Source organism: Daphnia carinata, chromosome 8, assembly GCF_022539665.2.
Source record: "Daphnia carinata strain CSIRO-1 chromosome 8, CSIRO_AGI_Dcar_HiC_V3, whole genome shotgun sequence".
Taxonomy (NCBI): Eukaryota; Metazoa; Arthropoda; class Branchiopoda; order Diplostraca; family Daphniidae; genus Daphnia; species Daphnia carinata.
In genome coordinates, this window is record NC_081338.1 from 1,323,493 (window position 1) to 1,340,967 (window position 17,475).

Sequence of the window (17,475 nt, forward strand, 5' to 3'; positions counted from 1 at the left end):
GGAAATTGATTATTGGGGCACGTGGCTCATTTATGTTACGTTTCGCCTTTTACCTTGAAAACAATTTTTGTATCGACGCAGTGGAACCAAAACTCGAATACAGTAGCCTATTTGAATACATACTAACTACTGGTTTCAAAACGATTTGAGGCCACAGTGAGGGATTATTACAGTGTGCGCGTTAAACTTCGAGCGTTTCTCACTGTTGGTTATTCTTTCAGTTGCATTGTAGTTGAGAAGTGGGAAAAGCACCTACAGCTTCTGATGAGTCTTTTAACATAATTAGGGTAAAGCGCTTGGGCCTATCGGCTTCCATGAATTGGCTGTATACCCTGTATGCTAATTCCGGACAAAATTTCCTCAGTCAGAGGACATTTTTACTAATCCCGGTCAGTCTTATTTTTGAAAAACTAATTTACTCATTTGAGTTTAGTTTCTAATAGAGAATAAAGTTCTAAATAGAGTTGCTTAGATATAAAAGAGGTTGCAATATAGAGATCCTAAGAATTTTTTCTTAAAGAACAAAAACAACAGGTGTTAAAAGGAAACGTCAGCTGTTCAAACAAGCGATGATCGCGATCAAAATCTAATATACCAAAAAATTTGATTTCGTAAATCGAACGATACACTGGTGTATTAAGTAGTCAACGGGCCTTTTCGATACTGATGGAAAAATAAAAAATAAAAGAGGATGGGATTTCCGCCTTGTAACAGGCTAGCTAGGTATCGGTCCCGCTGACTCTAGTCTGGGACCCCGCCCCACCTTCAAAAATCCATTTGGGGCAAATCGAGTGACCACTTTGCCAACGAGGGCGAGGAGGGGCAAATATCGGGGTAAACAGTAAAAAGAGCTATAATCACGGTGGTCATCGGGGCCATCAAGGCAAAAAACTCGACCGATTATGTTTTTGTGTCGGTGGGTTTCAGTTGAGATTGAAACCCTGATGAATAAGGCCGAATGAACCTCGAATTGGTTTGGGGCGCAAAAATTTTCGCGCTGTGACCTCGGCATGCTAACTTCACACAACATGGTCTCACTACATATGTACTAAGTAGTACATAGTTGCAGATGCACTTTTTCTTATGGGCTAAATGATAAGCGCGCAGGGCGTTAGTCAATTGTTTTTTTATTGTCTGCTTGGAGTTTTTCCATGCGGAAGTCGCGATAAAACGTAGTTTTCCACGCGGAAATGTGGAAAAAGACCCCTAAAATTCTAAATTAAATGAGAATCCATGAAATAAATTTGTTTAGCTTATCTTAGTTAATTTTTAAGATTTTCTATCTAAGACGGATATGAAATTCTCTAGACACAAACAAAATGTAAATATGTACTTATAATTACAATTTTTTACACTTATTTATACTTTTTAATTTGAACTTGGCGCGGTAAAAAAATGGCCGCCATAATGGTTTATCAAAAACCACTTTTTCAAACGTAATTTTTGGGGTTAAATATAGCATCTTAAAAGTAATCGTTTATAACAACTTGTTCCTGGAATCACCAGCAACAAAAATATTATAATGATTTCCTGTTTTGACGAAGATTAAGCACCAAACGATCAATGCAAAATTTCGTCTTTTTCACACACCCCCTCCCCTTTTTAAAATCAGAAATCCTTTAATAATTATTTATGAGGAAAATAAACAGTCAAAATTGACAAATTTTGCATCAATCGATAGCTCTTATCAAGAGCTATCTAATTCTATGAAATTTATGTTAAATTTTCAGAAAAGGAAAAAGTTTAAACGTAACATCTATTTTTTTGTTTTTATCCGTTGCGTCCATTAGAACCTTAGATCGAAAAACAACAAAAACCCATTTTGCCTTTGAGATTTTTTCCCTTTGAAAATGTTGATAACAATTACCCAGAAATAGATAGCCCTTACCAAGGGCTATTTACTGTAATTAATCAACTAATTATTATAATTAATTTAGCTGACAAATAATTAAAAAATTGTTTTTCTTATATTCTTTTATTTCAATTATCACACCAATTGTACATATTCATTATATAAGTACAATATATATATAATATATATTACAGTATTGTATATATATAATAGTATCGTATATATATAATTGTAACATATATATTAGTATTTATGTTATACATATTATCTCATTGGAAAAATTTACATCAACCGAATTCATATTATTCGGTTCAAAAAAATTTAAAAGACACGCGCTACACGCATTATTGTTTAACTGGTTTAACTTTAGCGGTTTAACCACTAAAGCAACCATATCAACGCCCTAGTGGCGACAACACACACTTTCTCCATATATAAAACTGTAGGCGCGATTATGTACTAAGTAGTACACATTGCCTCGCGACCAGCCTGACTTCACAAGTAAAAAATTTCTTATTTGGCCTCAATCGGGCAAACTGATCTGCCTTACCTGAAAATGGTAGAACTGGTGCAATTTGGTTGTGGCCATTTGAAGGAATTCTTTTCGGTCCGGTTCTTCGGTGTGACCTGGTACGACATGCCTCGATTTGGAACAACGGTGGCTTAAAAACTACTAATGAAATATATTACTTATAGGCATGGATTTAGCATTTGTGTATCGTTATAAAATTTAAAACATTTGATATTCCAGTTTAATTTTAAAATAGTTTCTTTCTTACAGTACAAAATATGTTTCAGGTATGACAACGTTAGCACTGTAAGGTTCGAAATCTATTCCTTACTTTTAATTGTTAGATAGTGATGAGTGAATTGTATTGTTGCACTGTGTTCGAGTATTCTACAAAGACCAAATTGACAATTGACGAAAGGAGACTTACGGTGACAGTCTGACCGAGATGGCAACTGAAGCTTGGAATTAGACTGAAGCTAGAAACACACTGACTGAAAGTTAAAGGTAGACTCGCTGGTGGCTAGAAGTAGACTGACTCAAAGCTTAAAACACACTGCTTGAAAGTTAAAAGTACACTACTGACAATCTGGAAACAGGGCAACATTTATACGGAGAAGCAAGGTCATTTAGGATTAGGTGTCCCAACGGGAATAAATATTCTGCGTGTAAATGTAACACCTATGTGAAGAATTGGCAAGTTTGAAAGCCAGAGCCATCGGCAGATGACCTGTTGGCGGAAGAGGGGGGAAAAGGGTTGCAAGCGTGGGAACGAGAGGGGAAGGTAAGGAGTACGGTTGGCCGTTCCTTACAGCACTGTTGACTTTCAATTGTAAATATCCCAACTTGGTCTCCGTCTCCTAGGCCAACAGTTTGGCTCTTGCAGTGAGCCAAATTGGTCCGCGCTAGTCTGTGAACTTCTTTTTGCATTGTGTGTTGATTCGGGCTGAATCATTTAAAAAGACAGCTATTGCGTAAGACTTTCGGATTGTTCTCTTTCTGATGCCGGTATGATATTTACACAGTGGTCGTGCCATTTTGCTGCAATCTTTAACATCTTCTTCGGATAGTTCTAGATAAGTTTCAAGGTCGGCAGACACAACAAGGTATTCTGGTAGATTTCCGAACAGAACACCATGCGTTCCGTTGTCTGTAGCTGCCGGCAGGTTGATGATTTCGAAGAGCTTGTACTGCTGATCGTGATCGAAAATGGGGGCATGTATGAAGAGGCGAAACGAGTTTTCCATGGCCGCGACGGTGACAGTTGATTCTCGGTAGGCGACCCAAAGCTCATCGCTGGAAATAGACCATCCTCTTGGTAACTGCTCGTTTATCATTTTAATAATTTTATTGAATCTTGCTGGAGAGACAATTTGTGGCGCCAAATGCCCGTTGGCCAACAGACTAAAGCCGACGTCGAGACTATCGGCGAAATGTTGTAGCCATAGCAAGACCTGATTCATCGCTTCAAATGTTTCGTCCAGTTGGATATAATACTCGAAGTGATTTAGTTCTAGTTCTTCTATGTTCACCATTCTCTCCATAAGGTTTCCTGTAACTTGTTTAGTATGGAATACTGGCCTCGCAGCTCTCCGATGAGTTTTGCGTTCGTTCTGGACTCCCAAAGTGATTCATTTACTATTGTTGGTTGTTATCGATGATGTGGATTACTTCTTTTTGATCTCGAGCAACAAGTTGTATTTGACTTTTTAATTCTTCTAAATCTTTTTGTGTTGATACTCCAAACAGCCATTTCAGGATTGATCCTCCACCGTCAACGAGACTTCGACGACTTCTTTGTTTAGGATTTAAAGCTTTTCTGATGTTTGTCAATCGGTCTGCTACATTCTCCATTCCTTTCAGAATTGTTTGCGTTCTGCTAGCGATTCTTCTGGCTGCTATCCGTTGTGGTCGTGAACCTGTATTCTTCCACTTTTCTGCCACTTCTTGTTGTTGGATTATCTTTTGCTTCAGGTATGCTGTTGCTGTATCGGATACTCCCAAGTCAAGATCTGTTACGATGGTCCACGTTGATTCACTGAACGCGACATAGGTTTGTTGTTTGAAGATTTTCAACAAGCATTTCCTCTCAGCATTTTCTCTCCATTCTAATTTTCACTTTTTCTCTAGCCGCAGCTAAATCGTAGCCGCAGCAATTAAACGATCTGCGTATCCCACTGCTGCTTCTTCTTCTTCCAGTAATGGGTTTGGATCTGCTTCCATCTCCAAATCGATGGGAAGGCTTGGCTCACGTCCGTAGAGGAGAAAGAATGGCGAGTATCCTGTGGATTCTCGTCTGGCTGTGTTGTAGGCGAAGCACACATACTGCAAGGTTTCATCCCAATCTCGTTGGTCACTGCTGACGTACATTGACAGCATTGCAGCCAATGTATGGTTCATTCTTTCCACTGCTCCATTTGCTTGGGGTGATAACTGGAAGTCGTCTTGTGGTTGGTGAGTAGTTTCTTGACGACAGCTTGAGTTAGATCGGCGATAAAACACTTTCATCGATCCATGATTATTTGTTCTGGAGCCCCTTGGCGCAGGAAAATTTGTTGAACGAAAAATTCTGCAACGTCTTCTGCCTTTCCAGTGGGTATGGCTTTTAACTAGGTACGCATAATCTTCTGTAACTTTTTCCATCTTTATAGTTTCTTTGTAGAGTTTTCCATTGTTCATCACAAAACTTATTACTCTTGCTTTTCCACTTTGGAGTTTCTGAATTAGCGATTCCAATTGCAGCAAGTTTTTTGCTTGTCTGCTAGGGACTCGTTTTCTTCTCCGGGAGTGTTGGGTCATCTGTTAGTGCCCCTATGACGATACAACGGTCGTCTTCTAGCTCTTCCATTTTTGGTAATGGATTTCTTGAAAGACAATCTGCGTTGTCATGCGTTTTTCCACTGCGATACACAATCGTTATATCGTATTCTTGTAGCGATAAGCTCCAACGTGCAAGACGACCTGCTAGGTCTTTTTTGCTCATCAACCAACATAGAGCTTGATGATCTGTGACGACTTTCACTTTGCAGCCCCACACAAAACATCTAAACTTGGAGAGACACCACACTAGCGCAAGGCACTCTTTTTCAGTTATCGAATAGTTCACTTCCGATTTAGTCAGTAAACGGCTATTCGTATGCTATGGGACGTTCTGCTTCTTCTATGCGCTGGACTAGTACACCTCCTATCCCGTATCCGCAGGCATCAGGAAAAATTTCCATCGGCAAGTCGTTGGGATGGGCCAAAACTGGAGCTGAGGCAAGCGCTTTTTCAGGGCATTGAAACTGTTAGCCTGATCTTCTCTCCACACAAACGGAATTTCTTTCTTCGTGAGTGACGTGAATGGGCGTGCAGTTGAAGCGAAACCTTGGATATGACGTCGATAGTACCAACATATGCCCAAAAAGCTTTGCACTCGTTTAACTTTGTTTGCCATTGAATTGCCTTCACTAGGTGATGGGAAATTCGAGACTGCCTCGAGGATCTGGTGCTACACCGTCTTTTGAAAACAGATGTTTCAAAACTTTTAGAGTGTGCTCTAGGAATGAGCATTTTCACCACTTTAGTTTGAAACCAGCTTTAACAAGGCAACCCAGCACTAAGCGAAGTCGTTCCAAGTGTTGTTGGAAAGTTGCTGAGTAAATTATGACGTCATCCAGGTATATAAGACATGTTGTCCAGCGAATTCCAGCCAAAATAATGTCCATGGCTCTCTGAAAGGTGCCAGGGGCGTTAGTTAGACCAAACGGAAGAGTGCGAAACTGATACAATCCATCTGCAGTGATGAAGGCTGTCTTGGGTCTATCACTGCTAACAACTGGAACTTGGTGGTATCCTGCTTGCAATTCCATGCTTGAAAAAAATGTAGCCCCTTCTAGCCGACTCAGTGTATCAGCTATGCGTGGTAAGGGGTAGGAATCTTTAACTGTTACCACGTTGAGCTTGCGATAATCTACACAAAAATGCCAAGTGCCGTCTTTCTTCTTAACCAGAACAACTGGAGAGGACCATGGGCTGTCAGACGGTTCAATTACTCCTCGACGTAGCCTTTCTTCCACTTGACTGGATCACAGCTCTTTCCTTCCAGGCACTTTTGTAAGGGAGTTGATGTATTGGGGAAGCTGTTCCAGTGTTAATGTCATGTTTGACTATTGCACAGTATCCCAGATCATCTTTATTTAGTGCAAAACAATGGATAAATTGTTTGAGGACTTTTAATGTTTCGTCTTTTCTCTTCCTTCGTTAGACCCTTTCCAATTCTTTCTTCTAGGTGTTCTGACAATTGCTTTTCATCTTGACTCAAATCTTGCTCCTTCAATGAGGTGTCCATCGCTAGGACTTCTTAGCTCGTTTCTATCTCTTTTGTTTCAGGATGTTCTTCTAACGTCCCTAAGGGTACTCTTTTTTCCAGCCAAACCGTTTTCGGAGACAAGTTAGCAAAAGGGTTTTTTTCTAAATCTTATTGTACTAGTGCATAACCAGTCGATAGGCTACTTGTCGCTAGCAATGACTCCGAGGGTGTCACAATGCAGGAACCTTCCATCTTGCTGGAAACTGTTGTTGAAATTTGTTTGATTGAATATGCTGGTATCTCTTGAAGATCTCTTGTAACCAGCCGGCTATCCTTGACTTCTTCTGCTTGATTAAAAGAAATTTCTGCAAGTGGTGACTTCCCTGTCGTAAACGACAATTCTTGAGATTCGTAATGGATGTGAATAGCTCGAAATTGCTGTAGGAAATCATTTCCCAGTAGTAGTCCAATACCTGACATTGGCATGACTATCGCGTTTCCTTTAATAGTTTGCCTTTGTGGGTTACTACGATGTCAGCCGTACTCTGGGGGGACAAAGTGTGGCCGTTTACAAGACGAATTTTCGGACCATTCCGGGGATTTTCAACGATCCCCGTTTTTCAACAATTCAGGAGAAATCACTGTAACTGCAGTTCTTGTATCAATCAACGCCGTTACAGTTTCTTTACCGCATTTTACTTTTTCCTTAATCAATCTTGCAGGTTTTAAATTTAAAATATAGTCTTCTGAACTCTCTTTGTTTCCTTCTGGCGTCACCAACTCTTGAACCACTGAGTTTACAGATGAATTCTCTTTGGTTGTCCCTGCCCCAGCGTCCTTTGCCTGGCCTTTATACTGCTCTGATTCAGGATTTCTGAAACAGTTCCGGGCAATGTGCCCTGCTTTTTTACAGTAAAAGCACTGTGGTTTACCACTTGGTGTGCGTCCTTTGGGTCTGAATGGTCCTCTTGATTTTACTTGCTCTTGATTGCCTTGTTTAAACAACTTCTCACAAGTTTCTTGAATGACTTCACGTATTGTCTTTATAAGATCTGCTTGTTGATCCAGGTAGACCACCGAAAGGTTTGGGACTTGCTCAAACGACTTTTGAGGTTCTGCTGTCGGATCCTTCCATCCTCTAGCGTCTGACATCATTGATGTCTCTGTATAGACTTTTGCTAACTCCAAAAATTCTTCACACGTTTGTGGATTCCGAGGATAGATTTTTCTAAAAAGTGCTGGCCGAAGGCCTCTAAAAAGATGCTCTAGTCGCTGGGTTTCCGACATATTCGGGTCGACCAATCTGCAAAGATTAAGAATTTTGTAGTAGTACCTGGTGGTCGGGTCATCCACCCCTTGCGTTCTGCTTCTGAGTCTAGTTTCTTGAAAAAGACCATAAGAGTTTGGCTGAAATTCTTTCAAAAACACGGAACGTAGACCGGGAACTGCAGGCCTCACTTGATTCTCTCCGGCAGCAGGTTGTGCTGCCACGTCTTGCCAGTCGTTTGGCAGTCTTGCACACAAGAACCAATTTCTTGCGGCATCGTCCAAGTACAGCAAAAATTATTTCGTTTATCCGCATCACCCCAACCATTGTGGGTAGAGATAGTCTCGTAGCGCACTAACCATCGACGAGCGTCTTTTCAGGTTCAATAGTCTTTTCGTTTCGAATTCACAGTACGTAGCTCCTAAAACATTTAACGTTTGTAATAATGGTGGGATTGGTGTGATGCCACTGGTCGTCTTATTTGAGATTTGCCTTACTTGTGGATGTTCCGTGGAAATTTCTCTACTAGAAATTCACACTGCAACATCACACATAGCACATCTCTGCCGTCGGATGTCCGACTGTGATCCGAACATCCGTTAGATATCCTGCGCCATATCGGGTTGTTCGATGGATGTCCGTCGGCTATTAGAATTTGAAGCCCGGTGGAGGTGCTAAAACAAGATCCTGAGGACGTCCCTGCAACAGCAAAGAAGAGTTTAAATTTTTTTCTTTTTTCTAAATAAACGTTGTAAAAAAAAGAGAATTTAAACCATGTTTTAAATCAATTTCGAAAAGACCTCTTAGGTTTTGATTCAACTTGAAAAAGCTTTGTTAAAGATCACCATACGTAAAAATGATGTTATATAATTGAACGGTCGTTGAAAAAAATTATTTCATTAAAAATTAGACCATGGCGAATGAAATGACAAAATGTTAAACACATTACATAATACATTGTACATTGCAATATATTTATCTCATCAAATCTTACTCAGTTTTCAACATACGTTACAATAATAATTTTAATTTTCAATTATTTTTCAATTAAATAATTACAATTCCTAGCATTATTCATCTGATTTGTGTCAAAACTAGATTAAAATACCTTATCTCCTCGTTCATCCTACAAAGGTAGATAATGCCGTTACCAATAAACCAATCTTAATAATGATAAAAGTAAATACATTCAGCAATTGCTCGAAGTGCCAAAATTCCTGACTCTTTTTATCTCCCAATCCACACAGAAAAGTGTCTCCTTCAGAATGATAAAGGAACAGGTAATAAATTGTCTTTAAAAACATTTGCTAAAACGTCAAAAGTTGTTTGTGTTAAAATGGGGAAGATTAGGTAACCATTTACGGCCAAGAACCCCATCAATACCTTAAAGAAGAGCACGTAAAGCGTTTGCTGAAACGTACATGTTAATGAAACCGTCTGTTGAACTCACCAATTGTGTAGAGTTGAAATTTCTGCCTCACTGTGGGCTCATTTTGGCTCGGGGAGCCACAACCTCAATAGAAAAATATACAAAATCATTTGGAAGATAGCAGTGGTAAATAATCCCATTCATCGTATGTATATTCATTATTCATCGTAAGTATAAATTGTCGAACTCTGATATCTAAATATAAGAAAAATGTAACGTTAACCAAAATAAACTACAGTAAATGTAAACTTGCCTGATATTCTTCTGATGTCTCACTCGAGCAGACGTTACTTTAACAATCGCCGACTGAATTCAAATTTAGCATTGAGAGGTAACCCAATGTTAATAAATAATTCACAATTATCATCTAAAACGGACTTTAAAAACTTACTGTAATGTTTAAACTATATCCTTGTAAAAAACTCCTTCAATAATCAAGTTATGATATAAAAAGATTTTTGAGATGAAACCATTCCCCGGTGTTTAGGGAAAGACTACTGAAATGATAAATAATGGTAGTTTCGACTCCAATTTTCGCATGCTGATTCAGCATTTCAGCTAGTCATCGTTTAGTTGTTCGTGGTGTAGTTTATCGTCTGTGCTGTTTATGTGCTGCGTCTGGAGTTTTCGTGTAACATTAAGTGAATTTCGCGTTTGGAACTTTTCTCGTTAGCAACTAGTGCTTCTGTTACTCTGTGGGCTACTACCGTCTTCCGATTTTGTGTGTGCTGTGCCGTTCCGGATTACTTTCAGTGCCTATGTGCTTCTCTCGATGCTGTCCAGTGGCCTTCTCTGTTCCTCTCCAGCTGCGTAGTCTTCCTACTGAGGCCCCTCACTGTAGATTATTAAAATGGATCAGTTTTTTATTTGTCTTCGAAACTTGAAAGTTACATGTTGTATCTTATATGTCGGTATATGTCAATACAAAGAAATTTCACACCATAATTCCACCGTTGTGTTACATTATTTATTTTTCATACTTTACTTTAGTCAGGAATGCTTAAACAAAGGTATTTCCATAATTCTCACATGTTCAGAGCATGTTCTTTTCCCGTCCAACAGGACTTTCGGATATCAATCGGCATATTCCCGGGAGGTCTTCTAATATTCCGTCGGCATCCGATGGACATCCAACCAGGAGGTCGGGCAGTTCCACGGATGTTCGTAAGATGTCATCGTTATCCAAATAGGATATACCACGGATGTCCGTGGGAACGAATTGTGCTATGTGGGATGGTATCTACAGCCTATAATTTCATTCTGAATTCTGCTTAAACGTATACACGTTGCAATTCTATGTCCTAATTAGTGTGAAAGCCGTGGAACGTTCTACTTCGACTACTGCTCGGAGACCAAAGCTTGCTGTTGACATTGATTTACTGAAAGGGTACTTAGGTAAGTGACATTCATGAAGTAACATATCGCAATGTGGATCTGATTTTGGTGTTTACTTTCACCCCAGAGAGTCCCTGTTGCAAAGATTGTTGAATTGCTAAACATCAGCAGAAGAACTTTGTTCCGAGTTTTAAAGGAGACACATCTTACAGCTAGACCGAAGTACACAAATATATCTGATGAACAACTAGATGCATATCTCACAAATATGTTACGATGCAACCCAAAGTTTGGTAATGTTACTTCCTATATTTGATTTAAAGTGTCAAACAGACTCAAAAAAACTTCAGCACCCTGCAAATTTGTGCCAGACTGCCTGCACTTTATAATGCATTGTTCGAACACAGGTTTGCAGATGTTCAAAGGGTGCACCATTTCAAAAAATGTTGTTCTCAGGCAAAAACAACTGCGTGCAAGTTATGGGAGTATCGGGAAAATGGAAAATGCACCTATGAGTCAACGAATAAAGCATCGGCTATACAAAGTCAGAGCTCCACTGTCATTGTGGCACACTGATGGCCGCCACAAAATGGATCGGTAATTTATTTATTTATGCTCTTATTTAGATAATCGTTTGCAGTTTCCTTTAATTTTAGTTATGGGTTCATTATTCACGGAGCCATCAATGGTTATTCGCGCTTAATCGCCTATATTTCCTTTGAAAATAACAAATTTTCTGAAACTGTAATTGGTTTGTTTGAGAAAGCCTTCAGGGAGTGGGGCTGACCCGCAAGCGTAAGGTAAGCGTATTTTTGGAATTATTGGGGAAAACCTATGATGAAATACCAATAATTTTTCTTATACTATCTAGGTCCGATCATGGCGGTGAAAACGTTCTAGTTGCTGATTTTATGATAATGCAAGAGAGGTTAATCGAAAGATTTTTCGCACGGGATCATCAGTTCACAATCAGCGTGTTGAACGTCTCTGGAGAGATGCAATTGAAAGATGCACCAATACTTTCATGAAAATATTTGAGTAAGCTCCATCGAATGGTAAATTAGTGCTTCTACTAATTGCTTGTCTTACATTATTCTAGACAGATGGAAACAGATGAAATTCTTAACGTAGACTCGGATGTAGACCTTTTTTATCTCCCTATAGTTGGCTATGATTTGATTTAACGCTCGTTACAAACTTTTCGGAAAGCATGGAACTGTCATCCTATTCGAACCGAAGTCTCCTATGGAGCTCTATATTAAAGGATTATAGATGTTGAAGGAGAAACACGATGCTGGAGTTCTTGTTGATGAACCAACGGAACTCATTCAGGTAATTATACTGCAATAATTTTCTGGAAGGCGTTTTTAGTAGTACTTTAAATGTGCCACGTAATGCTGGTTGTAGGGGAAAAAATTGAAGCCGCTTTCTGGATGGTCCGGTTATGCTGATGCATTTCATAGATGTGTGGTTGACAAGTACCCAATCAATATTTCGAAAGACCAAGTTTCCTGCTTAGAAGCCGTAATTGTATAGCGAAAAATATTTCGCTAGACCCTACGGGTGTAGACACATTATATTTAGCTATTCTCCAAAGAGAAAAAGAAAAAACCAAAAGAAAGGGAAACAACTTACCCTCCTTTTTTTTTATCCCTCTTCCCTCTGCACGCGGCCTAAACCGCCTACATACCTAAGACATATTTTAGCTCTCGATCAGTAAGGATGTCGGCTCAAGGTAGTTTTAATAACGACCGGCCTGGCCGTTCGCGGGATTCTAGAGCCCACAGCTACTTGACGAGATAAGAGTTAGGAGAGTTGCGCATGCAGGATCGGGATAGGTTCTATCGGGAAAGACAAAGGGTTTTTGAGCATGTTCAACTGCCTCGTGATAGATCGCCACTGCGTCGAGGTGTCTGGGACGAAGATTGTGGGCCGTCTGGAGTAGGCGGCCAACGTTATAGTCGCCTGGGTGAATGTTTTTTCGATCGGGACCTTTCCGCTTGCAATAGAGATGATTATCACCGGGAAACCGAGTGGGAGCACGTGGGCCGGGAAGAGCGGCGACCAGTGCGGAACCGTGATGGGGTGCGTCAGCGGGATTTTGAACGTTGGGAGGTGGATCGGCAACATGAGTGGGAGCGGCGACGGAGTTTGGAGCGTCGGCGTGAATTAGAGCATCAAATGGAGTTGGACTTACATCGGGAAAGGGAATGGCAACGAGAACTAGAACGGCCAAGTAGCCTTTTGCGTCGTGTGAGTGATCGTCCGAGTGTGGATAGTCAACGGCATGCGGGGCGACTACAACAGGAACGAGTGCATCAGCCGAGTTTGTCTCCTACCGTTAGCCAAGAGCAAGAAGAGCGAGTGGGAGTTAGTGAAGACCGGCTAGAGGACGACGAAGTTTTGGATAAACAGCGGAACCGGCCTTGGTTACCGGGCTCAGCGAGTTCACGCCCTACGTCTTCGACGGATGAAAGGAGTTGGGCGAGTGGATCGGAAGACGTTCAGTCTTCCATCATTGTGTCACAATCTATCTGTGACGAGCTTACATCTTTTTTGTTAAAGACTTTGACAGGAGAGGCGTTCAAGGTGATTTCGAAACGATTCCCGTTGTCGTTTGAGGATCCCAGCTTCTCTCTGCCGCCTAAACTCGACGGCTATATGCAGCGGCGAGCCAGTGAGAAAGAGGGGATGAAGTCGGTTAACACTACCGAAGACATTTTGGTGACGGCGCAACTTAAGATTATGGATGTGACCCTTCCGCTAGTAAGCCTGTATGCTCGCCTCTTTGCTGTCATTGAGGGGGGGGTTGACACCCAAATAAGAGATTCGGTGGAAGCTGCTTTGCAACAATCGGCTCGGGCGTATCTTCACGTCACCAAACTAAGAAGACAAGCGGTTGTCACTGTGGTGGAGCCCAAATCCGAGTTCATGCTCTCGGACCCGGAGATTTTTTCAGTTGGAAAGGAGGCCCGCGAGCTTCTTTTCACTGAGAAGTTTTTGACAGCGATGCTAAAGGAGGCCAAGCAGGACGCTACTCTAGCCCAGCGAGACGGTTTGGCGGCTGCGGCAAGACAACCCACACTGCAACGGTCGAGACCGCGCGCCAGGCGGGTGGCGATGGATCGTCCAGCTTTTGTCCCTTCTAGGACGCAGCGACCGGCATTGATAGCGGCGCGTGGCCGTCGACGTGGGCGCGTTGCACAAAGTGGACGTGGTCGTGTTGGAGTAAGAAGTACTTGGGCACTAGGATAGAGGTATGTCATCCCCTTTCGGCCGTTCCCCTCCATGCTCATGTGGGAGGGCGTTTGCAGTTTTTTGCAAAAAACTGGGAACAAATTACCAGTGACGCTTGGGTTCTTCAAAAGGTTTCAAAGGGTTTTAAAATTGATTTTGGTAGATCCGATTCAAGGAGGTCGCCCTCCTCCGGTTTATATGTCGAAGCAGATGGCAGATGTTTGCGACAAGGAAGTACGGGATTTGATTAGAAAACGCGCGATCGTAGTTGTGGATGGTTCCCACGGTTGTGTGCACTCCTTTTTTGCTATCCCCAAAAAATCTAAAGGATTGTTCCGACCAATAGTCAATTTAAAGCCCCTGAATAAGTGCATTCAATACGAGCACTTTAAGATGGAGAATTTGGAGGCCGTACGTTTTCTGATTCGGGAGGGAGACTGGATGGTCAAGTTAGATTTGGAAGACGCTTATTTGATAGTACCTGTCCACCCGGCTTTCCATAGGTTTTCGCGCTTTTCATGGAGCGGTCGTATCTTTCAATTTTCTTGTTTAGCGTTTGGGCTTGCACCGGCTCCTAGAGTGTTCACCAAGCTACTCAAGGTAGTGTAAGGTTCTCATAACCGTTTATTATACCCCAGTACAAGTGCACACAGTGAGAGAGCAAAGGCAACTCTGATGAATGATTAAGAAACACGGGTTTATATAGCAGTAAGGGGCTACAGCAGCGCACGTCACGGTGATAATTAGCATCACGCTTAGACGGCGGGGGCGTGACAAGGTCATGGCGCGATGGCTGTATACCACGCGCCATACCCAACTCCGTGTCATGGAGGCGCTGCGCTAAACATACTCAGAGCGGCTCATATTCGATAGGTGGTGACGTAGTGTGTACACTACGCGTCACACCTACGTCAAGGATAGCATAGGCTACCGTCAAGTATACATGAAAGTGTATATTGACTCATTACATTCCTCCCCCCTTTATCGATAAGAGTTGGTCCTCCAACTCCATGCTACACACTAGATATTACTTATGCCCTAGGCGTGTACAAATGGAACTACACACTTCAACATTGTTTATACGAATAAGCTTTCTTGGGTTACATTTTTTTCTTTGAGGCTAAATCTACGTTCCAAGATATCTAGGATGTATTTTTTTTTTAAATCAAAATATTGTACTCTGGGTTCTACTTGGTGGGTGCGGCGATTCTTGTAGTTAATCTTCTTCCGATGGTGAACCGGCTCCTCTCCTCCTCTTGCAGCTCCTTTCTCGGTCGTAATGAATTATCAGCGTTTTCTGGCCTTTTCTTCTCGGTTTTATATTTCTGTTAAGGAATACTTTAGCTATTTCTTCTCTCTCGCCGATGTAATCCGTGGCATAATTTCCAAGATAGTCTGGTTCGTCATATCTTGCGCCGTTCCTTAACAGCACTTCAACTATCTCGGGGTTCCCATATCGTACGGCTGCAATAAGGGCCGTTTCGCGGCGCGTCAGAGATTTCTGGTTGACGTTTACACCGTGCATGCATGCACTGTTGACATATTCTTTCTTGCTGTTGAATCTCGCTGCATAGTGTAGGATCGTTTCTCCATCGCGACTTAACTGTTTTATCAGTGGAGTTATCCACAGAAAACCGATGCTTTCTTCGTTTTTTAATGCGATGGCCACCATTAGGGGAGTGTCCCCTAAACAGTTCCATTCGCTAAACTGACACCTGTGGAATGACAGGGTTCTGAGTAAGTGTTCGTTGTTGTCTGCGGCGGCTCGGTGAGCTATTGTTTCACCCTTTTCTGTGATGTCGATGTTTGCGCCGAAAGTCAATAATAGTTCCGTGACGTCGTATCTTTTCTTATTTACACTTTCGTGGAGCATGGTTCTTCCGTTTGGGAATTTCGTATCCAACAAGCTTCCCACGCTCCTCCCTGTTGCTCTTCCCTCCTCTTCTTTTCCTTTCAGAAATTTTCTAAGCGTTTCTCGGGGGGCGTTGATTATTTCGAAGACGAACTGTCCTCGTTCGGCTGCTATGGTGGCTAGCCTCTCGATGCGTTGATTGGCTGCATCGCCGGCCACTAAAGGAGGGAAGGTTTTTAGCATGCAGTTGCGGCAACTGCGAGTGATGTGCTCTTTTTGGGCGTGGTTTAGTCCTCCTTCTTCGTTGCTTGCGGGTGTGTCGTAGTAATCACCTCTGTGTCCCATCTTACTCCGATCGTCGTCACTGTGAAACACACTTTCTTCGTCGTCATATTCGTACGGCCCAGCGTTTGAAGTACTTTCAAAGCTTCCGGTCGTATGATACACGTCGTCGTTGTCGCTGCTACTGTCTTCCATTGACGTGGTGTAGTGTCCATCGTCGTATTCGCTACTAATGGATTCTTCACCTTCACTTGTGTTTTCTTGTGGCGGTTCACCTTTACTGTGATTGCAATTTGACTGTTCCTCGTCCCGATTGCGGTGCAAGTCTGGCAGTTCTACTGTCGTTGTGTCGCTGTCCGCGATATCTCCGTCCATCTTGATCTGCTCAATCATTTTTCTTAGCCAATTTGGGTCATCGTCGCCACTTTCCTCTATTTCATGTTTCGCGATTTCTACTTCGGTGCACGATTCAGGCCCTATGTCAGACGTCGGACCTTTCTCGATTTTTATGGCTTGTTGAGTTTCATCGGTTCCTATCCAGTCGTTTACTAGATCTTCAACCCAGCACGGGCGTTCCTGTTTAATTGGATCCCGCTCGTTGTTGATTGTAGACGACATCTTGGTTTTAGGAATAGAAAGTCAGGAGTTGTTTGAAGTGTCTGTTGACTCTTGTTAAGATTTGTTTCCAAACTGAAGTTAGTGTTAGTGTACATCATCTTTTATAGTACCCATTTGGTTTGTCGGCTTTTCATCATTAGCTCGGCCTTTTATATTTGGGTTATCTTTTAAATGGGGTATCATATTAGGTGTCTATTAGAGCAGAACTATCCTACTATAAGCTTTATTTATTGTTGTTGTCTATTACTGTTTGACTTGCTGTGTTTGTATTTTTACTTTGATATATGTAATATACTACTTTCTTTTAATGCCTTGTGCTTTTCATTTATTATAATTTTTTTTTTTTTTTTTTTTTTTTTTTTTTTTTTTTTTTTTTTTTTTTTTTTTTTTTTTTATTTTTTTTTTATTTTTTTTTTTTTTTTTTTTTTTTTTTTTTTTTTTTTTTTTTTTTTTTTTTTTTTTTTTTTTTTTTTTTATTTTTTTTATTTTATTTTTTTTTTTTTTTTTTTTTTAATCCCTGTGTCCAAGATCCCTGTGCATTTGCACAAGTCTTCCCACACCATACCATGCCCAACGACATATGAGCATGTCGTATGGTTACCTGTGCAGGTTTTTTGTCTGCCTTTTTCCAAACCAGATTCCTCGGCTGAGTAAATATTTTCTTTTTCTGGTGCGGGTGGTGATGATGGTGCGTTTAGCTGTGTTGTCATTTTTTTCGCGGTTACTTTTCTTGAATGGATTTTCTTTAGTAATCTTGGGCATGGGTTGCATGCGATAAATACTCGCAGGCATATTATGAATAGT